Source organism: Saimiri boliviensis, chromosome 16 (assembly GCF_048565385.1).
Source record: "Saimiri boliviensis isolate mSaiBol1 chromosome 16, mSaiBol1.pri, whole genome shotgun sequence".
NCBI lineage: Eukaryota > Metazoa > Chordata > Mammalia > Primates > Cebidae > Saimiri > Saimiri boliviensis.
Window position 1 is genome coordinate 17,006,402 of NC_133464.1, and position 25,645 is coordinate 17,032,046.

General features: G+C 36.7%; 1 protein-coding gene and 1 pseudogene across 1 annotated transcript in view; both read right to left on the reverse strand.

Annotated features, from left to right (window-relative positions):
• HS6ST3 (heparan sulfate 6-O-sulfotransferase 3) overlaps positions 1–25,645 on the reverse strand; it is a 747,528-nt gene that overhangs the window by 238,035 nt on the left and 483,848 nt on the right. The gene's annotated exons all lie outside the window — the stretch shown is intronic.
• Positions 18,144–22,729, reverse strand: LOC120365612 (AMMECR1-like protein; annotated as a pseudogene).

Here is a 25,645-nt window from a genome sequence, read left to right on the forward strand (position 1 = left end):
ACTTAAATGAAATTTTCATTTAAATGTGTGCAGATGTGCATGCACACACACTAATATGCTGAACTTGTTTTAGATTCATAGCATTAAATCAGAATTAGGATACTATAAGCTCAATTCTGATAATGGTATATATTTTACATTATTTTTAAGAAACTAATCATTAGACTCTTAACAAAGTGTTATATTATCATTGATGCCATTTATATCTCTGCAACCTTTGATCATACAGAGAAAGGTTCTTTTCTGGTTGTTTCAAAATAAGCCCAAACAAATGTATCTGATAAATACATATATCTACCAATATGCATTGTCATCTCAAAGAACTGAAATTCTTTTTCTAGAACTCTGATTCTAAAGATGTTCTCAGCACCTCCATTTCCAAAATACACTTGAAATTAATGGAATTTTGAATTATACCCACTGACTCTATTTTTAAAAATATTTTTACAAAGTAGAAAATTGTTTCCACTCAGTAAAAATGATGGATTATTCAATAGTGTGAAAAAATTAATGAGCAGATGGAATACCAAGCCATTATTCATTAAAATATTGCACTGGGTTAATTCAGCAAATAAAAATGGAGAATAGAGCAGATGGCCATTTATAGTTCTCTTGATTTCTTAAACTACTTCTTTACAGCCAGAACTGCTCCTATATTTAACTTGAAATGCACAGCTCTTACCATATGCACAGTAAGCAAGCATTCATGTGACCTCATAAACTTTTCATATAAAACAGCAATGATTTTTATGATTCAGTTAAAGGAACACTATACATTTATAGAGTAAGTTATTCCCACATCCCCAGTATTCGGTAGATAATTTAAATTTCCTAGACTCGATAGATCCTTGCCACCATTATCTGATCTGAAGTAGGTTCAAGTAGGGGCATATGGGTAAAATTTCACAAAATAAAGTGATCAGCTTTGTTTTAAACTGTGAAGTATGCCAAGCATACATTAAATTATTACAAACTAGGCCCAGCCTCTTTTAAGCCAACACTTTTCTTGTTTTTGTCAAAACATAATCATATAAGTTATTGCACTGAAAAATATTCTCTTCTATATAGAGCAATTTACTTCTCATGCAAGTAAATTGAATCAACCATTCTGGAAAACTGTTCAGCAGAATCTATTGCAACTAAACACACACATACCCTATGGCCCAGCAATTCCACTTTTATGTATAGACCCAACAGAAAAGAATACATATATCTACAAAGTTCATGGATTTGAATATTTATAGAGACACTATTTGTAAAATCCCATAGCAAAAAAAAAACTCATATATAATCAAGAAATACATTATGATATATTTATATAATGCTATAATACAGACAATGAAAATTAATAAACTACCACAAGAAAAACAACGTAGGTGAACATCACAAACATAAAGTTGAGCAAAAAAAGGCAAAGGTAAGAACAAATACTATATAACTCAATTTATATAAACCTTGAAGTTTGGCAAAATCACTTCGTAATGACAGAAATGGCCATGGTGGTTGATATAGAGGAAAGGTAGAAACAATCAGTGGGACAGAAAGGGGCTGGTGAGGGTCTGGCCATACTCTTTTTCCTAATATAGGTAGCTGGCTGTTACATGGGTAGTGTCCCATTGTGAAAATGCACTGTGGAGAGAGGCAGAGCAAAATGGCAGAGTAAGATGCTCCAGTAATTACCCCCATACCAAAACATTAATAATTGTCCATGCACGAAAATATTTTTCCCAAAAGCTAAGAAAGCCAAGTGATAGAGCCTAGTATCCAGCTGTAGTATGACAATAAGAAAATACACTTTGAAGAGGGTAGGAAGGACAATTTTACATTACACACGTCATCCCTCTTTCAACTCCAGGCAGTACACTGGAAAGAGAGATATTATCCACTTGAAGAAAACAAAGACAGCTGAACAGAGGACTTTAGCTTGAACTCCAGCATTGGACTTGGTACAGTAAAATCCAACACTAGGCAAAACCCCCACAACTCCATACTGCAAGATAGTACTCACAGACATCAGTTCTAGATCCACTGTGGTATAAGGAGAGACCACACAGCACCAGCCTTCCAGATAGTGGGAAACTTGATCTCTGAGCCATACTACTGCTGGGACAACTTTAGTGGTCCCACACTCCAGAAAGTCCTCAGCAGCTCAGGGCATCTGGTGTGCCCCAGAGCAGCAATGGCCACATCTAACACAGGGTTCCAAAAATCTTCATCTGCTGCTGAAGCCTGCAGGCTTCTGACCTGCCCAAGTACCCCACATGCTGTAGAAGGCCTCAGACTTCTACTGTGCCACAGAACTGTGCTGGCTACAGGAATTTCCCAGTCAAAATCAGGGTGTGAAGAACGAAATAAGCACTTATTATTAAAAATACAAGCCATCATGATAATGAAAGATCAAGAACAATAAGGAAAACATAACATCACCAAATGAACAAAAATAAGGTGCCAGAAATGGCCACAAAGAAATGGAGATGGATATACTGTCTGACTAAGAATCAAAAATAACTGTTTTAAGTTCAGTAAACAACAACAAAAAAGATACAGATTCGTGCAATGAGAGAAACAGGACTTCTGCTCACCACTGGGGAACTGCATATGCCCACCTAGCCACAGCTGATTTTTACCTGTAGGCACCTCCTACTGGGCTGGAAGCTATCTGTTCAACCCATTTTTAAAAAATACTGGGAAAAAATTTTAAAAATTCTACCATGGAATTAATATACTTTATGAGACCTCTGCCATTCTGGCTCCATAGAAGACAGTGAACCTTCTCACATACCCAGCACATCACTACTATAACCAGCATCTGAGAACACCAAAGATTCTCTATAAACGAGGAACTTATACAGAGTCATTGCCATGGAAAGCACCCAGATCCAAAGCTAGGTGACCATAAACTATATACATTGAAGTCACATCCTCAAAAAAATTTTTTAAATCAAGTTGAATCAAAAATAAATTAAAAAATAATCAGAAGAAACAGTCTACCCAAATGAGAAAAACCAGAAAAAGAATTATTGCAATATGACAAAAAGAGTTCTACAACACCCCTAAAAGATTATACTAACTCTTCAGCAATGGATTCAAATAAAAATCAAATCTTTGAAATATCAGACAAAGTATCCAAAATGCTTATTATTAATTTGCTCAATGAGATCCAAGAAAAAGTTAAAAACCAATATAAAGAAATCAGGATATGAATCAAAACATTAAAGATATATATAAAAGAAAATAAAAACAGAACTTTCATAAATTATAAACACAGGGAATTACAAAATACAGTGGAAAGTTTTAACAATCGACTAGATCAAGTAGAAGAATAAAGACAAAGCTTACAAATTAACCCAATCAAACAAACAAACAAAAAAGATTGAAAAGAAATGAACAAAGTCTCCAACAGCTATGGAAATATGTTTCTGAGAAAGAAGGAAAAGTTAAAAGTTTAAAAAAAAAACTATTTGAGGGAATAATTGAGTAAAACTTTCTTGGTCTTGCTAGAGATTTAGATATCCAAATACAAGAAGCTCAAAGAACTACTGAGAAATTCATTGCATAAAAAGGACATCACCAAAGCATATAATTATCAGGCTATCTAACCTCAATATTAAAAAAAAAATTCTAAGAGTAATGAGACAAAAGCATTGGATAACTTACAGGAAAAACCTATGAGACTAATAGTACAATTTTCAGCAAAAATCTTCCAAGCCAGAAGGGGTTGAGATTCTATCTTTAGTGTCTTCAGAAAGAATACCTATCGGCCAGGAATTTTGAATCTGGCAAGACTACATTTCACAAATGAAGGAGAAGTGAACTATTTCCTAGACAAGCAAATGCTGAGAGAACTTGTCACCACTAGATCAACCTGATATGAAATGCTAAAAGGAGTTCTAAATATAGAAACAAAAGGTAAGTACATACCAGTATAAAAACACTTGAAAGCATAAAACTCACAGGACTTATAAAACAGTAACACAATGAAGAAAACAAAGCAACTAGATAATAATCATCATGATGACTGGAGCAGAACCTCACATATCAATATTAACGTTGGATGTAAATGGTCCAAATGCCCCACTTAAAAGGTACAGATTGGCATAATGAATTGAAAAAGCATACCAGGCCAGGTGCAATAGCTCATGGTTGTAATCCCAGCACTTTGGGAGACTAAGGCAGGTGGATCACGAGGTCAGGAGTTCAAGATCAGCCTGGCCAACATAGTAAAACTCGGTCTTTACTAAAAATATCAAAAATAAAAATAAAAATAAATATCATCCAGGCATGGTGGTAGGCACCTGTAATTCCAGCTACTTGGGAGGCTAAGGCAGGAGAATTGCTTGAACCTGGGAGATGGAGGTTGCAGTGAGCCGAGATCATGCCATTGCACTCTAGCCCTAGTGACAGAGTCTCAAAACACACACACACACACGCACACACACACACACACACAATATATATATATGCTGTCTTCAAGAGACCCAATTAAGTTGTAAATATTCATATACACTCAAGGTCAAGATATGGAAAAAAATATTCCACACAATGAAAACCAAAAGGGAGTAGGGATAGCTATTCCTATATCAGATAGGATATATATCAGATAGACTTTGAAACAACACAGTAAACAAAGACAAAAAAGGGGTCATTATATATTTATAAAGAGATCAACTCCACAAGAAGATATAGTAATCCTAAATATATATGTACCTAAATACAGAGCTCCTAAATTCATGAAACAAATACCACTAAATTTAAGAAACAGGCAGCAACACAATAATAGTGGGGGACTTCAACACTCTACTGACAGCATTATACAGATCATTCAGGCATAACGTCAACAAAGAAATACTGGTCTTAAACTGGAATGTAGAACAAATGGCCCTAACAGATATTTACAGAAACTTCTACCCCAAAACTGTAGTATGCACAACAAAATTAATATGCCACTAGTCAGATTAACCAAGAAAAAAAAAGAGAAAACACTCAAAGCACAATTAGAAATGAAAATGAAGGCATTAAAACTGATACCACAAACAAAAGACTATTTGAGACTACCATGAATAACTTATATACATGCACACTAGGAAATCTAGAAAAAATAGATGAATTCCTGGGAACATGCAACCTTCCCAACTTCAATCAGGAGTAAATAGAAATTTTGAAGAGAACAATAACAAGCAATGAGACTGAAAAAGTAATTTGAAAAATCTCTCAGCAATAAAAAGCCCAGGGCTAGAAATTCACAGCCAAACTATATCAGACATTTAAAGAAGAATTGGTGCCATTCATACTAAAACTATTCCACAAAGTTAGTAGCATCATGATGCCCAATCCAGAAAAGAGAAAAAGAAAGAAAGAAAGAAAGAAAAAAACGACAGACCAATATCTGATCCATGATGAACACTGATGGAAATATCCTCAAAAAAATACTGGCAAAGGGAATCCAACAGCATATCAAAAAGCCGGTTCACCAGCATCAAGTGAGTTTCATCCCAGGGATACAGGGATGATTCAATATGTGCAAGTCAATAAATATGAACACAACAAGATTAAAACCAAAACCATATGATCCTCTCAATAGATGCAGAAAAGATTTGATAAAATCCAGCTTTCCTTTATGATAAAAACCTTTAAAAATTAGGGATAGAAAGAACATACCTCAAAATAATAAAGACCATATAAGACAAACCCAAAGCCAATATAATACTGAACTGAGAGAACTTGAAAACATTGCCCCTAAGAACTGGAGCAAGACAAGGATATCCACATTCATCACTTCTACACAACATAGCTCTGGAAGTCCTAGCCTGAGCAACTGGGCAGTAGAAATAAATTAAAAACATCCAAATTGGAAAAGAAGAAGCAAAACTATCTATTTCCTGATGATATGACCTTATAACTAGAAAAGCTTAAAGACTCTTCCAAAAGACTCCTCAATTTCATAAATGAACTCAATAACGGCTCAGGCTACAAATCAATGTATACAGATCAGTAGCACTGTTATATACCAACAATGGCCAAGACGAAAACAAATCAAGAACTCAAACCCTTTTACAACAGCTGCAAAAAATAAAATACCTAGGAAGACATCTAACCAAGAAAGTAAAAGATCACTACAAGGAGAAATACAAAACACTGATGAAAGAAATCATAGATGGCACAAGTTGGAAAATATCCCATGCTCATGGGTTGGAAGAATCAATATTATGAAAATGACCATACTGCCCAAAGCAACCTACAGATTAAACACAATTTCTATCAAAATACCAAGATAAATCATTTTTTCAGAGAATTAGAAAAAACTTCTGAAATTTTATAGAGAACCAAAACACAGCTCTAATAGTCAAAGCAATCCTAAGAAAAGAGAACAAATCTGGAGGCATCACATTGTCTCACTTCAAATTGCAATACAAGTTTATAGTAATGAAAACAATATGGCACTCACATAAAAACAGACACATAGACCAATGGAACAGAACAGACACAGAGAAATAAAGCTAAATACGTACAATGAAGTGATGTTTGACAAAGCAGACAAAAACCTACAATGGGGAAAGGACTTTCTATTCAGTAAATGGTGTTGGGAAAATTGAATAGCCACATGCCAAAGGATAAAACTGGATCCCTATCTGTCACCAGATAAAAAAATTAAGATAGAATAAAGACTTACATCTACGATCTTAAACCATAAAAATTCTAGAAGAAAACTTAGGAATAATATATTCTGAATATTGACCCATGCAAAAAAAATATAACTTAAGACTCCAAAAATAAATGCAAAAATAAATAAATAGAACATAACCAAACTAAAAATCTTCTGCACAGCAAAAGAAATAATCCATAGAGTAAAGAGACACATTTAGAATTGGAGAAAGTATTTGCAAACTATACATCGGAGAAATAAATAATATCCAGAACTACAAGAAACTCAAATCATCAAGAAAAACAATTAATCTAATTAAAATGTAAAGAAATGACATGAACAGACATATCTGTTCATATTTTTCTCAAAACAAGCTATACAAATGGCAAAAAATATTTAAAAAATGCTCAGTCACTAATCATCAGAAAAATGTAAATTAAAACCACAATAAGATACTACCTTACTAAGCCAGTATGACATTTTTTTCCTTTAAGTTTTATTTTAAGTTCAGGGGTACAGGTGCAGGTTTGTTACATAGGTAAACTTGTGTCATGGGGTTTGTTTACAGATTATTTCATCACCTACATAGTAAGCCTAGCATGTATTAGTTATTTTTCCTGATCTTCCTCCTCCTACCCTCCACCCTTCAATAGGCTCCAGTATATGTTGCTCCCCTCTATGTGTCCATGTGTTCTCATCATTTAGCTCCCACTTAAAAGTGAGACCACGTGGTATTTGGTTTTCTGTTTCTGCAATAGTTAGCTAAGGAAAAGGGTCTCCAGCTCTAACTATGTCCCTACAAAGAACATGCTCCCATTCCGTTTGTTTGTTTGTTTGTTTTCTATGGCTGCATAGTATTACATGGTGTACATGTACCACATTTTATTTATCTAGGTTATCACTGAGGGATATTTAGGCTGAATCTATGTATTTGCTATTATAAATAGTGCCACAATGAACATATGTAAGTGTGTGTCTTTATAATAGAACCACTTACATTCCTTTGGGTATATATTCAGTAATGGAATTCATAGGTGGAATGATATTTCTGTCTTTAGGACTTTGAGGAATCACCCCACTGTATTTCACAATAATTGAACTAATTTACACTCCAACCAACAGTGTATACAAGTTGCTGTTTTCTCCACAACTTTGCCAGCATCTGTTGTTTTTTGACTTTTTAATAATAGCAGAATGGCCATTATTAGAAAGTCAAAAAATGATAGATGTTAACATAGATGCAGTGAAAATGGAAAGCTTATACATTGCTGCTGGTGATGTAAATTAGTACACCCTATATGAAAACCAGTATGGAGATTTCTCAAGGAACTAAAAATAGAAATACCATTTTATCCAGCTATCCCAAAACTGCATTATCTACCTAAAGAAAAAGAAGTCATTATATAAGAAAGGCACCTACCTGCATATGTTTATTGCAGCACAATTCACAATTTCAAAGATATCATATCAACCTAAGTGCTCATAAACTGATGAATTATAATGAAAATGTAATATACATACAGCATGTGTATACACACACAATGAAATATTACTGAACCGTAAAAAACCAAAATAATGTCTTTCACAGCAAGTTGGATGGAGCTAGAGGCCATTATCCTAGGTGAAGTAACTCAGAAATGGAAATCCAAATACCACATGTTCTTACGTATAAAAGGGAGCTAAGCCATGGACATGCAAAGACATACAGAGTGATATAATAAGCACTGGAGATTCACAAGGGCAGAGGGTAGAAGTTGAGTGAAGGATGAAAAATTACCTATTGAGTACAATGTACACTATTTGGTTGACAGGTATACTAAAAGGCCTAACCTCAGCAATATACAATTAATCCATGTAATCAAAAACCACTTGTAACCCCAAAGCTATTGAAATTTTAAAAATGGCTTTTATTCAAAAAAATAGGGAAACAACAAATTATAAGAATAATAACACAACATGTCAAAATCTATACGATATAGAAAAATAAATTCTGGGGGACATTTATGGCAATACACACCTATATTGAAAAAGAAAGATCTAAAATAACCTATGGCTGCAAAATTAGGCAAAAATACAAAAAGTAAGCCAAAGATTATTAGAAGGAAGAAAATAATAAAGATCCAAGCAGAAATAAATAAAACAGAGTCAAGAAAAATAACATAAAAATAAATAAAATTAAGTTGTTTTTTTGAAAAGATAAACAAAATAGACAAAAAGTTTAGCCATAACAAGAAAACAGAAGACCCAAATAAATTGGAAATTAAAAAGGAGACATTACTGACACAAAAGAAATAGAAAGGATCATAAGAGACTTTTATGAACATAAAAGTTATATACATAAAAAAATTGGATGACCTAAAAGAAATGCATGATTTCCTTGATGCTTACAACCTACTAAATTATGTTTCTTTAGCACATGGTTTTGCAGTCAGGGAAGTTCAAGGTTGGGCAACTGCCTCTGGCAAAGGCTTTGTTATGAATTACCAAAGAAATAGTTCATATTTCATACTGAAGAAATAATTCATATGAGACTGAATTATGAAGAAATAGGAAATTTAAACAGATCAAAAATGAATAAGGAGTTGAATCAGTAAAAAAAAAATCTCTAAGCAACAAAATGGCCAGAACCTGGTAGCTTTACTGCTAACTTTTATGAAACATGTAATGAAGAACTAAAAACAATTATTTTCAAACTTTTCCAAAAACTTGAAGAGAAGGAAACACTTTTTTTTTTTTTTTTTTTTGAGACAGAGTCTCATTCTATTGTCTAGGCTGGAGTGCAGTGGTATGATCCTGGCTCACTGCATTCTCCACCTCCCAGGTTCAAGTGACTTTCCTGCTTCAGCTTCTGGAGTAGCTGGGATTACAGGCATGTACCACCAGGTCCAGCTAGTGTTTTGTATCTTTAGTAGGAACAGAGTTTTGCTCTGTTGGCCAGGCTGGTCTCAAACTCCTGGGATCAAGCAATCCACTTGCCTGATCTCTCAAAGTGCTGGGATTACAGGTGTGACCCACCATGCCGGGGCTGGAAACACTTTATATATATATATATATATATATATATATATATATATATATATATATACATACATACATACATATTACAAGGCCAGCATCACCCTGATGCTAAACAGAAACATATACAGAAAAGAAAAATTCAGACCAGTACACCTGATGAATATAGATGCAAAAATCATCAACAAAATATTAGCAAACTGAATTCAATGGCATATTAAAAAGATCATTCATCATGATCAAATGAAATTCATCTCAGAGATGCCAGGATGATTCAACTTATGTAAATCAGCAAATGTGACACATCACATTAACAGAATGTAGAGCAAAAACCATATAATCATTTCAACAGGTGCAGAAAAAGCATTTGACAAAAGTCAATATCCTTTCATGACAAAAACTCTCAACAGATTAGGTATGGAAAAATTGTACCTCGACACAATATAGGCCATAGACGAAAACCTAAAGCTAACATTGTACTCAATAGGAACACTTTGAAAGCTTTTACTCAAAGATATTAAGTGAGACAAGGATGTTTGCTCTCTTCACTTCTATTCGACATAGTATTGGACATTTTAGCTAGAGCAATTAAGCAAGAAAAAAAGGTGTCCATACGGGGGGAAAAAAAGGTAAATTGTCCCCGTTTGCAAAAAACTGTACACACACACACAAACACACACACTTAGAAATAATAAGCAAATTCAGTAAAGTTGTAGGATATAAAATCAGTATATAAAAATCAACACTTTTTAAGAGCAAACTATCTGAAAATCAGGAAAACAATTCCATTCAAAATAGCAACAAAGCATGAACAATTAGAAATAAATTTAACTAAGGTAAAATATCTCCAAACTGAAAACTGTATGTATAACACTGATGAAAGAAATTGAAGATAATACAAATAAATGGAAAGATATCCTGTGTTTCCAGTTTAGAAAAATTAATATTGTTAAATTTTCCATACAACTTGCTACACTTTAAACATAATTTATCCCACCAAAATACATGTTGAATCTTGGTTCCCAATGCAACAGTACTGAGAGGTAGTGGGGCCTTAATATGCCTTTGGATCATTAAGGACCCACCCTCATTAAGGAATTAATGCCATCTCTCAGGAAAGTATGAGTTATCACTCTTGCAGGACTAGATGTTACCACAAGAGCAGATAGTTATAAAGTGAAGCCACCTTTTGGGTTTGGTCTCATCTTGGCATGCTTCCACTTGCTCTTGCACATGCTTCTGCCATGTGATGCCATCCACCTTGTAATGATGCAGCATAAAGCCTTTGCCAGATACAGCTGCCCAACCTTGAAATTCCCTGTCTGCAAAACTATGTGCTAAAGAAACCTCTTTTCTTTATAAATTACTCAGTCTCTGGTATTCTATTGGAGCAATACAAAATGGACTAAAACACTCCCCAAAACAATTGACAAAATTCAATGCAATCCCTATCAAAATATCAATGATATTCTTCACAAAAACAGAAAAAAAAATCCTAAAATTTATATGGAACCAACAAAAAAACTTGAATAACCAAAGAAATGTTGAGAAAAAAAGAAAATAAAGCTGGAGGCATCACAGTACCTAACTTGAAAATATACTACAAAGCTACAAGAACAAAAACAGCATGGTATTGGCATAAAAACAGACACGCAGACCAATGGAAAATAATAGAGAACCCAGGAATAAATCCATATATTTACAGTTAACTGACTTTCAACAAAGGTGACAAGAACATACAATGGGAAAAGGAAAGTCTCTTTAATATATGGTGGTGAAATTTAAAAAAATAGACAATTACATATAGATAAGTGACATTAGACCCTTATCACATGTTATCTATAAAAATTAACTAAAAACTGATTGAAAACTTCATTGGAGGACCTGAAACTATGAAACTATTAGAATAATATTAGGAGAAAAGTTCTATGGCATTAGTCTGGGCAATGACTTTTTGAATATGATCCCAAAAGCACAGACAACAAAAGCAAGAATAGACCAATGGGATTACATCAAACTAACAACTGAAGAGACAGGCCACAGAATTGGAGAAAATATTTGCAAACCATACATCTGACAAGGGATTAGTATCCAAAATGTATAAGGAACCCAAACAACTGAATAATAGGACAATAATCTGCTTAAAAAATGGCAAAGGACCTAAATAGACATTTCTCAAAAGAAGACATTCAAGGCCAGGTGGTTAATTTCTGTAATCCCAGCACTTTGGGAGGCCGAGGTGGGTTGATCACTTGAGGTCAGGAGTTTGAGACCAGGCTGGCCAACATGGTGAAAACCTATCACTACTAAAAATACAAAAAATTAGCCAGGAATGGTAATAAATGCCTGTAGTCTTAGCTACACAGGAGGCTGAAGCAGGAGAATCACTTGAACCTGGGAGGTGGAGGTTGCAGTGAGCCGAAATTGTGCTACTGCACTCCAGCCTGGGTGACAGAATTAGACATCATCTCAAAAAAAAAAAAAAAAAGACATTGAAATAGCCAAGTAGTATATTTAATATGTTGAAAGTCACTAATCAGGGAAATTTAAATCAAAACCATAATAGGATATCTTCTCACTACAGTTAGAATGACTATTATATTTTGTCAAAAAAACAAAATATACTAGCAAGACAAAAGTACTGGCAAGACACTAATACTAGCAAAACTCTTAGCAAGATAATGACTATTATCAAAAAGACATAGAACCCCAGTTAAATTTTGATTTTAGATGAACAATAAATAATTTTTGGTATAAAATATACCATGCAATATTTGGAACATATTTATACAAAAAATTATTTGTTGTTCATCTAAAAATCAAACTTTAACTGGGTTTCTTCCTACATTTCTTTTGCAAAATCTGGCAACACTTTGCATGTATGAATGGACAAGTAGATGCATATGTAAATACAGGATGGAACATATCTGGAAAATGAGCCAATCTGCTACATTGCCCAAGTTCAAAAATGAAAGATAAATTCTTTCTATATGTGGAAGAAGAATGTGTACAAATATATATTGTTTATACAGAGATCAGATAAGTACCTAATCAATTCTGAAATTTATATCCTCTGCTCATTAGTTCAATATGTCTAATTTGCTTCAGGATATCCCTCCAGTATCTCAGTGAAAACTGGAACATAGATAAGAAATTGGTTCTCACTGTCCCTGAAGTCCTCAACTTTCCATTTTCTGTCCCCATCATCCTGGAACCTCAAGTCCAAGATCTTGAGATAGGCTTCTTTTCATGAATTTTATTTTCATATGTGAACTATTAAACTTTGCAAGTTCTGTCACTTCTTTGGAAATGTATTTTAAATTGGCCTCCCATTTCTAGTTTCCACAGGTCTGCTTTTGTGTAGATCTGATTCCTGCTGATTTCTCACATGATTACCAAGACCTTCTCTCTCATTCCCTATTATTATTATGTCATTCTCACTTTTTAATCTTCCAATCGTTCTCAAGATTGTACAGAATTGCCAACCAGACATTCTTAGGCTATATCAGGACAGCAGATATCTTTAATTTGCCTCACACAGTGGTTTTTAAAAAGGAGTCAATGTTTAAAATTAGGAGCATTTTCTTTAATATCTCTGTGTCTGGATGCCTTGAAAAATCTGAAGATCTGGACACACCAGATCTGCATTTGCTCACAGCTACAACAGCTGGAGTTGAATAGAAAATGTTCTCTGTAGACAGAAATGTACAAGTCTCACTTTCTTAGGTGTCTTGGCTGGTATCTGATATTATGACTTGAATTGGATTCCACTCAAATGCCTATCCAACCAGCACTGGAGAGCTCCAGAAGCTTTCTGTTCCTCACTTCAGTACAAACTCTCAATGAGGTCTACATCCTCAACAAGCTCCTTTTTTTCCTGCTCCCCTTGGTTTGGTCTTTCTTCCCACACCTCCAGTAGCCGTGAGGGTGTGAATCCCTATTTCCTTTATCTCAATCCAGATTATTTTGAAGTAGTTTTTTAAACTGCTTTTGTACCAACATTGTTCATTACCTTGTTTTGCTTTTTGAAAGCTAATATGCATACATTCTCTAGGTATTGTGGGTGCTTATCTTATCTCACCAAGAATACTGTCTCAGCTTCCTGAGCACTAAGAGCCTTCTGTCCTCTGTGCTACTTCCAGCAGTGCTGATCATCCAAAAAAAGGACTTAACCTATAATTGTTAGCCAGGCATGGTGGCTCACATCTGTAATCCCAGCACTTTGGGAGGCTGAAGTGGGCGGATCACGAGGTCAGGGGATATAGATCATCCTGGATAATATGGTGAAACCCCGACTCTATTAAAAAAAAATACAAAAACTTTGTCAGGTGTGGTGGTACAAAACTGTAGTCCCAGCTACTCGGGGAGCTGAGGCAGGAGGATAACCCAGGAGGTGGAGCTTGCAGTGAGCCAAGATCATGCCACTACACTTCAGCCTGGGTGACAGAGCCAGACTCCATTTCACAAAAAAAGTAGTTGTTGCATGAAATGACTACTATCCTGCATCTATTTGGCATACAAAGAGAAAAGTGAGTCTAAATTTATTCATTTTTCAAATGATATACTCGTATAGTTTGAAACTTGTAATTTTCCCTGTAATCAACTAATCAAAAAAAGCATGTAAGAAATAGAAATTAAGCAAGTTCTTTTAAAGTTTCTGTTTCAAGTAATTTGATAAAGCCCCTCTATTAAACCATTCTATCTCATTTTATTCTACAGATAAATTTGATTCTATGACCAATAAAAACTAAAACTTCCATTATTTTGTTCTTACTTCTTATGAGATTATTAAAACCCAGATATCGAATTTTCAATCATTTTAGGAAGGCTGATTATTAAAATGTTAAAGGCTTGAAATAAAGAAATAAAGCATTCTGTGGGTTTGTATGTATCTACTAAAACATAAGGGAATAGATGAGAAGCCTGAATTCTAAGAAAAATCTTCTATGTAAGTAAATACCAAAATCTATTTAAATGAGTACATAGAAAACATTATTTTAAGTAATTTATTTTAGTCATGCACCTTAAAAAAGAATATGATTTAAAGAGAGGTTCTAAAGCCAATATTTGGTTAATCAAAAAAATCTTTCAACACAATAATTACCTTCAAAGAAAAATTTTTAAAGGTTCAAAGTCAAAAAATAATTAGTAAGAAAGTCACTCACAGTAGGGATTAGCAAACAATCCGTGTTTTCCTAAATCAGCTCCTCTTGATGTGTTGTCAGGATCACGAGGCATAAAAAATTTTAAATGGGCTTACTGCTGAGAACTCATCTATAAGTCACAACCGTTTTGCCAAAAAAAAACTTCTCAAACTTCTGACCTCAGGTGATCCACCAGCCTTAGCCTCTCAAAATGCTGGGCTTACAGGCATGAGCCACTGTGCCCAGCCCAACATTTCTACAAGAAGAAAAAATCAGCTTAAATAGCATGGCACTGTAAATGCTTGCATGACCAGCATCACTGAGTGTGCATGCTCAAGTGTTGACCAAAGCAGCAAACACACATGACTTAGCTGCTTCCATTACAGACATGGTTAGTGAAGATGAAAATCATAATGTTATACAGAAAGCTTTTAGGAAAAGCTAATGTTAATATGCTATGTGAAACTGAATGCTAAGTATGGATTACATTCTTCATAAATTTATATATGTCTGGGGGTGCTTGGAAGATGCCTATTCATTAATGAATAAGAAAAAAATATTCCTCAGTCAAATTGACTCTTAGAGGGCAGTTTAGAGGAATTTGGAAAATGTTCTCACTCAAAACTGGGAGTTGAACAATGAGAACACATGGAAACAGGGAGGGGAACATCACACACCAGGACCTGTCAGGGGGTAGGGGATAGGGGAGGGTCAGCATTAGGAGAAATACCTAATGTAGATGACGGGTTGATGGGTGCAACAAACCACCATGGCACGTGTATACCTATGTAACGAACCTGCCTGTTCTGCACCTCTATTCCTGAATTTAAAGTTTAATTTAAACAAATAAATAAAAGAAAAAAGAATCTACACATTGGAGAAGATAAACAGAGGAAATAGAGCAACATTATTTTTTTCTTGAGATGGAGTCTCACTCTGTTGCCCAGACTGGAGTGCAGTAATGTGACCTCAGCTCACTGCAACCTCTGCCTCCTGGGTTCAAGTGAGTCTCCTGCCTCAGCCTCCCAAGTACCTGGGAATACAGGCACATGTCACCAGGCCTGGCTAATTTTTTGTATTTTTAGTACAGATGGGGGTGTCACTATGTTGGCCAGGCTGGTCTCAAACTTCTCACCTGAGGTGATCTACCCACCTTAGCCTCTCAAAGTGCTGGGCTTACAGGCATGAGCCACTGTGCCCAGTCCAACATTTCTACAAAAAAAAAAAAAAATCAGCTTAAGAAGCATGACACTGTAAATGCCTGCATGACCAGTATCACTGAGTGTGCATGCTCAAGGGTGATAGTTTAGCACTAATTTTTTTGCTTTTTCTCTTCTTCAAAATTAAACACAACTTTCGACATAGACACTTGCAAAGTAATGAGTGTAGCCCTATGTAACTCTACAAATATGAGGTGGGTAGCTTAGTCCAGAGCTGATCACCCTCACATCGATCCATGGTACCTAAGAGTAACTGTTGCCCCATCTGTTTTTAACAAGACATTTATTCTCAGCAGCAGAAAGTCATAAAACAATCCCTCCATCTTCGTTTACATTGTCAAGGGAAACGTGGCAGGCTGCAGGAACCAAGCACAGCAGTGAGGTAGCCTCGGCCTGGGCACCCTGTCACCATGTTTCCCTTGCACATCCCAAGTCCTCTCGAGCAGCACAGGACAATGCCAAGCAAACCAACTTATCCTCGCCCGTTCCTTCCCAGAAACTTGATGGCAATGCCTAGAACAGCACATGTGTTCTTTCTCACATCTGCCCCTGCTCTCTCTCCCCAGTTCCTGGCAGGGGAAAAATGCAGAAGTTCTTCTAACTTGAATATCTGCCCATTTCGAGAAGCCACACCGTCACCACATCAACGTTTGAAAATAATTAAAGGGTTGTGTTCACTGGCTTGGCACCCAATCCACTTCGAGAGTTTTCTGAGATGTTGTTCAAAACCAGTGTCAGGTCCTTGGGATCCCTTCTTCCCACTGGCCACTTCTCCTGTGCATCATTTCAGCAGTGCATTTGTGACAATGTTTTCAAAGCATTTTCCAAGTTCCCTAGTTCCATGAACTTTGCCACCAAACAAGTGAAGAACAGCAAGGAGGAGAACCATACTACTGACAGAAACGTGGAAATCAGCAACAATAAAAAGAGAAAATATGTCACATGAAAGTTGGAATGGCCTAGATTAAAATAAGCTATTCAGAAATTTGCCCTGGTGGGGTGAAGATTCACAACCTGTCAAGCAAGATAAAGATCCACCTTGTGAAATTACACAGCTCTGTTATAAAGTCTTGAAAGGACTGGAACAGCAACGGTCTTCCTACTTCTACAGGCAAACTAGAAAAAGGGACTCACCTGCTTACTGTCCCTCAGGATGTCTGCGTAAAAAGAAAACCAGCTCAGGGATCCTGTATTCTCTCCTATGATGTGTCCTAAAGCCTAACTCAAGTACTGTTTGCCCATCTATGTTTCGGAGAATGTAGGTCCAACTACAGGCACTGCTACCAGTAGGGGAGCGAGGTGGATGAGTGGCAGGGAGGAGGCCTCTCCTTTCACACCAGTGATGACATCACACCTTCCCATGGGCATCTCCATTGCATTCCTCAGCAGGCTATGCCACGGAGCTCTGTTCAGTAATCAGGAGGCTCAGTGCAGGAAGAGTGCCAGAAAATCCAGCTGAGAGTGGGATGAAAGTGAAAATATTCATGGCTTACTGAGCAATGAGATCTGCAATGCCATCCAAAAGGCTTCTGACCTTGATGTGGGGCTCTGTCCAGAAGTCTTGAAGAACGCATGCCGCCCACATCCAACCCTAATGTGGCATCCACTTATGTATCATCGGAGTTGTATTCAACTCTTGGTATGCAATAAACCAGAAGACTAAAAACAGGAATTTGAAACAACCTAAAACTGTTTCTCGTTGGTCCCCATTTTCCAGACTACCAGGGTAATACATCTACTTGATCTGGGGCAGCTGCACAGGTGTGTGTGGGTTCAACCTTCGTGAATCAACAATTCCAGCTTCCAGAGTGTGGCCAACACCCATGTGGTATTAGATAAGGTACTTCTGAATCCACACAGTAATTCCCACTGGTCAGGAAGGAGCCCCAATCCACCAGAACCTCATATTGAGGGAAGGCTGAGATAAGGCTTAGGCCCCTCAAGTTCTGTTTCATTCAATGTAACCCACCACTTCTCAGTCAAGGGGAGGCAGCTGTGGCAATAGAAGCTCAAAAGGGTGCTGTAATAGAAATAACTGGACCAGGAAGAGGAGGCATTGCTCCAATGATGTCACAGCCACTGGTGCCCATGGGGGAGTGGGACTGGTCATGTAGCCCTGTGTCAGGAGTAATGCTTGTAGGGAGTGGGGCGTGAAGAGGAGTATTGTTCTGGAAAGTGTTGTCAAGAAGTGATATATTCTGCAAAACTGATTGTCCCCTTCTCACTTTGGTACCTGGTGAGTTTGATCATATTTCTGAATTCACTGGTAACTGGATCCTTAAAGCTCCCTTTCCTGGGCAAGGTCTCTATTGTTTGGATCTCCTCCCAGTCTTGTTCCTTAGCAACCTCCGGTGAAAATGAGGCTGTACGTCTGATGCCTTTTTCATTAGTGAATTCAATTTAAATCTCATGGACCCCTATCTCCCAGTCCAGGTAATCACTAGCATCCTCAAAGTTAGTATGGAGGGAGACAGAGCAAAAAAGCTTAGGCAGCTCCTCTCAGATTGAAGGGGAAATCAGTTTTCCGTAAGTGCAACAGCTAACATGTATTCCCTGAGTCCTCAATGAAGATTCATGGCTGAGAACGTCCCAATGAAGCCATGAAGGCACTTGTCACTCTCTGTCTTCCATGTCACAAAGCATAGACAGCGGTCATTGGACAATCTAGGAAGCTGTGATTGTAGGAAGACATAGAGGCAACAATAGAGCACTTTACCACAGATCACGAGGTCAGGAGATCAAGACCATCCTGGCCAACATGGTGAAACCTCGTTTCTACTAAAAATACAAAAAAAATTAGCCCGGCATGGTGGCACATGCCTGTAATCCCAGCTACTCGGGAGGCTGAGGCAGGAGAATTACTTGAATCTGGGAGGAGGAGGCTGCAATGAGTCAAGATGGTGCCACTGCACTCCAGCCTGGGCAACAGAGCAAGACTCATTATTAAAAACAAACAAACAAACAAAAAACAAAAAATGCAGTAGCAGCATCTCTAGATTATTTGTTGCCATTCCATTAGACTTGGGGAGAGGGCTTAGGGGCTTAGTGCTCTCGATGCTGGATTCATTCGTGTGATGGGAGAGATTCCAGGTCCCAGAGTTAAGTTCAACACACTCTCCTACCTGCTGCTGCTGTCTACGTGCTGGTGGTTTTGAAGAGGTCCTGACCTAGGTCTGGGGACAGCTGTGGACTGGTTCTCCTGACTATATGCTCCACTTCCAGATAATTTGGACTTCCTGCTCCCACAACAGCCCGCTGTCAACTTGGGCTCCAGTGGAGGAACACAATGTATTTTTTCTATCCTGTTTGGGTACTTGAGTTCTGGAATGCTACAGACCCTGAAAGCAGAAAGTTTGTATTGCCAGAGAACAGTTAGAACAAGAGGAGGGGAGCTATTTCATTTCTGAAATGAGACTTCTTCCTTCCAGTTCCATTCCTTCTTCCTGTTACCTTTTCTCCTGGCCCAGATGCTCCTGCAGGGACAGACCTCTTGTGCTCTGCCCCTGCTTCCTGCTCCATGGAGCCATGCATCTGGCTGTGGGTTCCTGCGAAAAGTAGGCCCACAGGCCCAAAAGTTTTAAGAGAGCATAAAAAGGCCTATGTACCCCTTCACCTAAAACAAAAATTAAAAGAAAAAAATAAAAGGTACTTCAGTCAGGAATATAAAACACTATTTTCATCAAGAGTGGACAGGGAGATACTGAGCAGGAAATAGAAATAGTAAAAAAGAACTCTAAGACATTTTAATTTTTAACCTGATTTTTAGGTCTATGAGCAAAGTAGGTCCAGAGAGGTGAGGCAACTTGCTCAGTGTTACACACCTAGTCATTGGCAGACATGGGATTAGAATCCACTTAATCTAGGTTCTTTTCTCTGTATCATGTCCTTGAGTTATGTCTTCTGGGTGAGGATTCATTGCAACACTGAAAATGAATTGTTTATTGAATAGGATAACCATCATGTGAAATATAAATGCAAACACAATACTCTGAAGACTGACATACATGAATGATTTGGGGATTATGCAGTGTTATACAATGTGTCTATCATTGTTGTTTGCAATTAGAATGGATGAGATATAGTTCACTGGGACATTTTTCCAATGTGCATCTCAGAAGATGAACAGTCATTGTATCAGAACATTGCCCTTGTGTCTTGAATGCAGTAGCTCATCATAGGCAGAGACCCAGTCAGCACCAACAGGTGAGACTTTAAAGTTAAAAGTTGTTTCAAGCATTGGATGAACTACTTCATTAAAGATGTATTGATTCAGAATATTTGGGAGGAATGGGGTATGAAGTGAGGACAAGTGAAATGGTTTTTAAAAAGCCTACAACAAAACACTTTTGAAGAAATACAAATCAACTATTTTGAAGTAAAATAAGAAAAAGCAACCACTGAAATACTGCCAGATACATATCCTGTAGGGCCTATTTTAATAACTGAATAATTTATCTGTAATTAGCAAATTGTTTATATGCAAATGGCATTGGAAAGCATTTGAAAATATTTTAGCACATTAAAAATGTGCTATTGAATCTCATTTATTTCAAACTTTGCATGCCAAACTTTTCTCTACAGAGAGTAGAGAGGTAAAATATAGTCTAGTTCTACTTACATGATCAGAAAGTCTCGTAGCAATAATGCTGTTCCTACTATAAGCAGTGACAATGATAGTAATAATAATTCATTTTCACTACTCCTAGAGAGTCCATAAATATTTTCTAATTTCTGTCCCAACATAGCTCTGTGCACCGAGGACAAATAGAGGTAAAGAGACATGCCCAAGATCTATTAATAGCAGCAATTGAATTCTCCAGCCTAGAACCCAGGTCTTCTGATTCTCTGCTTTGTACTCTTCCACTCCTCTACAAGGCTCTCTAAGATGGACCACAGACCCCTGACTTAGGCCAGATGAGCTCCAATGTCATTTTGCAATGCCAAGGGCTCTTTTTCTATGACTTTATGTATACTCTGACCTTAAACCACATGGTACATGGTACACGTATATGCAATGGGCACTTAAACTTGCTGGATTTCAGGGACTCTGGATTTCCCTTCAGTGTGTTGTTTTCAGCATTTCATAGATCAGTACATGTGTTCAGTGGCTTTAAATCCTTGTTATTATGAGGTTGGTAAAAATATACAATCTTTGACTTTTTTCCCTAAACACTAGGTTTAATTTGTAAAGGAAACTAAGTCAACTATTCTAAACCATTCTAATGACAAGGAAAAATGATAGCTCCTTATCTATAATTAACATGACTAAGACCTAGACTCATTACTAGATTACTCAAGAGGGTAATCTCCTCTTCTCAAGCAACAATTACTGTAAGACTAGCTTTGGCAAGGACAGCAGAGACTCCAAAAGAATCTTGGAGATTGATTTGTTACACAAAGAAACATAGGCATGATGAGGAAAAGTTTTTATGCTATTATTAATAAACAGGAAACTGACACCAATAAACATGCACTTATTGTTCAGTAGTAGAGTCCATTTCACCTTATTTTATTCATGTTTGCTTGCTGATATTAAGTTTATTATTGACTTTATTTATATTGACATAGATACAATCTTAAATATGTCTCAGTTTGAAGTTTCCTAGCAGCAAAATGTAGCCTTTGATCCTTTCTACGTGACAAAAGGCCATCCTGTTCCACTGATTTGCATGCACATGCATGATGGTCTGGCCATAGCAGATTAGGATGAACAGACCAACTAATAACTGATCAACAAGCAGAGTTGACCAACACGTCTGGAAAGGAAGAAAGAAGCCTTGAGCTATAAATCGTGCAGTGAATAGAGTAAGTGAGCATTCCTTGCATTGTTCCATCAGTCTTTTATGATCTAGATTTTTCAGCTTAATTTCTCACCATGCACAGCTCTACCCTAGACCTCCTAAACTACATTCTCACAGATGCTTCACCAATAACTTTCTCAACATGATTACCACTATGAATAATCTTTTCTGGCCCCAAACACTCCCATCCTTTTTTCTCTCATCCACACACAGAATTCTACTCATATATATATATATATTTTTTATTGCATTTTAGGTTTTGGGTACATGTGAAGAACATGCAAGATTGTTGCGTAGGTACACACATGGCAGTGTGATTTGCTGCTTTCCTTCCCTTCACCTATATCTGGCATTTCTCCCCATGCTATCTCTCCCCAACTCCCCACCCCCTGCTGTCCCTCCACCATTTCCCCCCAACAGACCCCAGTGTGTAGTGCTCCCTCCCTGTGTCCATGTGTTCTCATTGTTGAACACCCACCTATGAGTGAGAACATGCGGTATTTGATTTTCTGCTCTTGTGTCAGTTTGCTGAGAATGATGGTTTCCAGGTTCATCCATGTCCCTACAAAGGACACGAACTCATCGTTTTTGATGGCTGCATAATATTCCATGGTGTATATGTGCCACATTTTCCCTGTCCAGTCTATCATCGATGGGCATTTGGGTTGGTTCCAGGTCTTTGCTATTGTAAACAGTGCTGCAATGAACATTCGTGTGCATGTGTCCTTATAGTAAGAATTCTACTCATATTTAAAGATCCAGCTTACATGTTACATCCTCAGAGAAGCCTCAAGCAACTGTACTCTCCTCTATATTCAATAGTACTTTGGTCAAACCATTACCATAGTACTTATCATAATGTGTCATAATTACTAGACTAGCCAGCTTATCTATTAGACGATACATTCCTTATGGGCAGAATCACTGTGTTATTCTTTGTCATATTTCTGCTACTCTTTGGTACCTGTCCTTTACCTTCTACCCCTGCCAACATGCTATCCACATCTTGCCCCCTGTTGGGTATAAAGTTGGTGTTCTATAAATGCTTCTGGACTGAACCACAGTGGGAGTGGCCAATGGACAGCCAGAAGGTAAAGGGTGCATAGATTTGTGTATGAGGAAAATTCTCCTAACATCATGTGTAGGCCCAAAGTCTCAACTCCCTAACCTGCAATTTAGGCTGCAAACCAGAGTCCCTGCAGCTTTGTTTATCCTTTTAATGTGCAACACACTTAGATTTCAATGTCACATTAATCTGGGATATTAATTCCACAAGCACCTCTGATGGAAGCTATAATTTATATTACTGAAAAACTTTTCTATTTTAATATTCAGAGGTGTGGGAATACAATTGATATTAAACGTTAAGTTGGCAAAGAGGTATAAGCAAAGAAACTGTATGGTATAAAAATGTAGGCCTCAAATTAAGACTATAACATTTCCCAATTAAATCAGGATGAAATGAACAAGTATCATAGGTCGTGCATTAATCAGAAAGGATATAAACCAAACCAGACACATTTATCGCTTAAAAAATCCTCAACTCCCTAATGTGCCTATAATTATTAATTATTTATAAACAACACTGGAAGTGTTGACATTGTATATTCCTATAAAATGAAACATAAAATAATAATGCCTCAGTTTTATATATCCCTTCAAGTTAATGATGCAATTTTAAAGGACCCTGTGAAGTTTTAGGTAAGCAGGCATTGAATAATACACTGAAATGGTAGCTGCTTTGTTAAGGTCCCAGTCTCCTCTTCCCATTTAATATTCTCTCTTTTTGACAACACCGCAGAGAGACAGTACAAAGTGGTCAACACAGCCCTGACATCTAATCTTGAAATGCAACAAACTTGCTGAGTGACCCTGAGCAGGGTTTACATTTCACTGTACCTCACATTCCCTATTTAAATAAAGGGGCTAGACAAATTGGTCTTTATTTCCTTTCAACTTGAGTATTCAACCATGTCTATTTCTAAGTTTATTTTATTTGTTTTCCCAGATCTTACCTGTTACTCAGAGGAAAATGTGGGTGTTATGAAAAAAAAAAAAAGATTTTCAATTTTTAACATTTTGATAGCGCAAACTCAGTTTATTTTTCATTTTCCCCAGTTATTATCCTTCCAGCTTCAACTAATAGTTTAACCTCATGCGAAAGTATTTTCCTGTATAATAGGATATGGAGATAATGCATAGGCTGAGGGCTGGATCAACAACAGTACTAAGGACCCAGGCTCTTTCCATCTCTCTGCTCTTCTATCCTTGGTGTCAGTCTCCTTTTCAGACTTACAGCAAGGTGGCTGGCCTAATTCCAAGGACACAATGGAAAATATAAAGACCAAACCCACAGCGTCACATTTCCTGTGAAGGTGTCATTCGACATCAAGTTAACAGCCAAGAGCTCAGACGAGTCACTTCTTTCTGTCACATTATCAGGGTAATTTGACAAGTAGCTATTGAACTTGCAGTAGAAGCCCAGTATGAGCCTAGTATGAACTATGAGTGACACAATAAAAAGAAAAATAAAGTAAAATGCATTCAGTTTTTCACTTTGAGATTATGATTCTTTCAGAAAATAAAGTATATCTGTTTTAAAGCCATAAAGCAATACAGCAACATTCTTAACATAAAGTTAACCTAGTCCTAGCTGGATCTCAGATATGGTTAGACAGTGTTATCTCATTCCCATTTATGCAACAGAGAAAAAAAATCCATGCTTATAAATTCCACACTTAAGGATGATTTTGGAAAAGAATTTATTATCATAGGCCACACTTAGCTTATTCTTGAAGTAATTAAAGCTCAGCAATGCAGAATTCATTTCAAATTGCAGTGGATTACAACCAAGCATTATTTGAAATATGCAGAATAAAATTTTCAGCAAGACAAACAGAGTATACCACCAAAACACGATCATAGCTACTACAGATTAAAATATATGGCGTGTGGTATGTATAATCCATTCCCAAACCCTGTGTTCTCAAATATGACCTGTTTTCTAAATGACAAATATTTCCTTATGGTCTAAACATGATATATGTAATGAAACTGAAATAATATATAGGCACTTGAATGTAAAGATTCAGAGAGACAAATTATAGTATTTGTTGAATACACTGGAGTATGAATATATCACAGAATATCTAACCATGTCACTCTTTTATACTTCCAACAATGTTGTAACGAACACCCATGTGCATGACTACTGAGCTTATGAGTAGAAGTTGCTTTGTTTTGGAGACCTAAGAGTGGAACTCAGAGGTCATAAGACATACACATTTTTGATTTTCATTAATGCCGCCAAATTACCTTCCAAAATGGCTACACGAATTCCCAGAAGCTGTATATGAAAGTTTGTGTTGCACTATATCTCTACAATCACATGATATAAGAAATTCTAACTTTCACCAGTCGGGCGGGTGAGAAATGGTATCGCATCTTTTCTTATGCACTTCCCTGGCTCTCAATGAGATTAAACCCTGACAATTTCTTATCTGTATGTAAGTCATGATACGCTTTCTACTTCGGAAAAATGCTCATTTGTTCTGGTTGCTCATTTTTTGGTTGTGCTATTTTCTATTTCATATTGGCTTTATAAGTGTTTTATACATGTTAGATATTATGTATGTATTCATGAAACATGTCCCAAATATAGTCTTCCAGCTTTATTTTTCATGACTTTTATCATATTGTTGACTTGTATGGAGTCAGATTTGTTAACAATCTTTCTCCTAATGATTTGTGTTTTTGTGTCTTAAGATGGCAGTTCTTCGAGAGAGGGTGTGTAGGTAAAAAATTTTCTGATCCTCCAATATC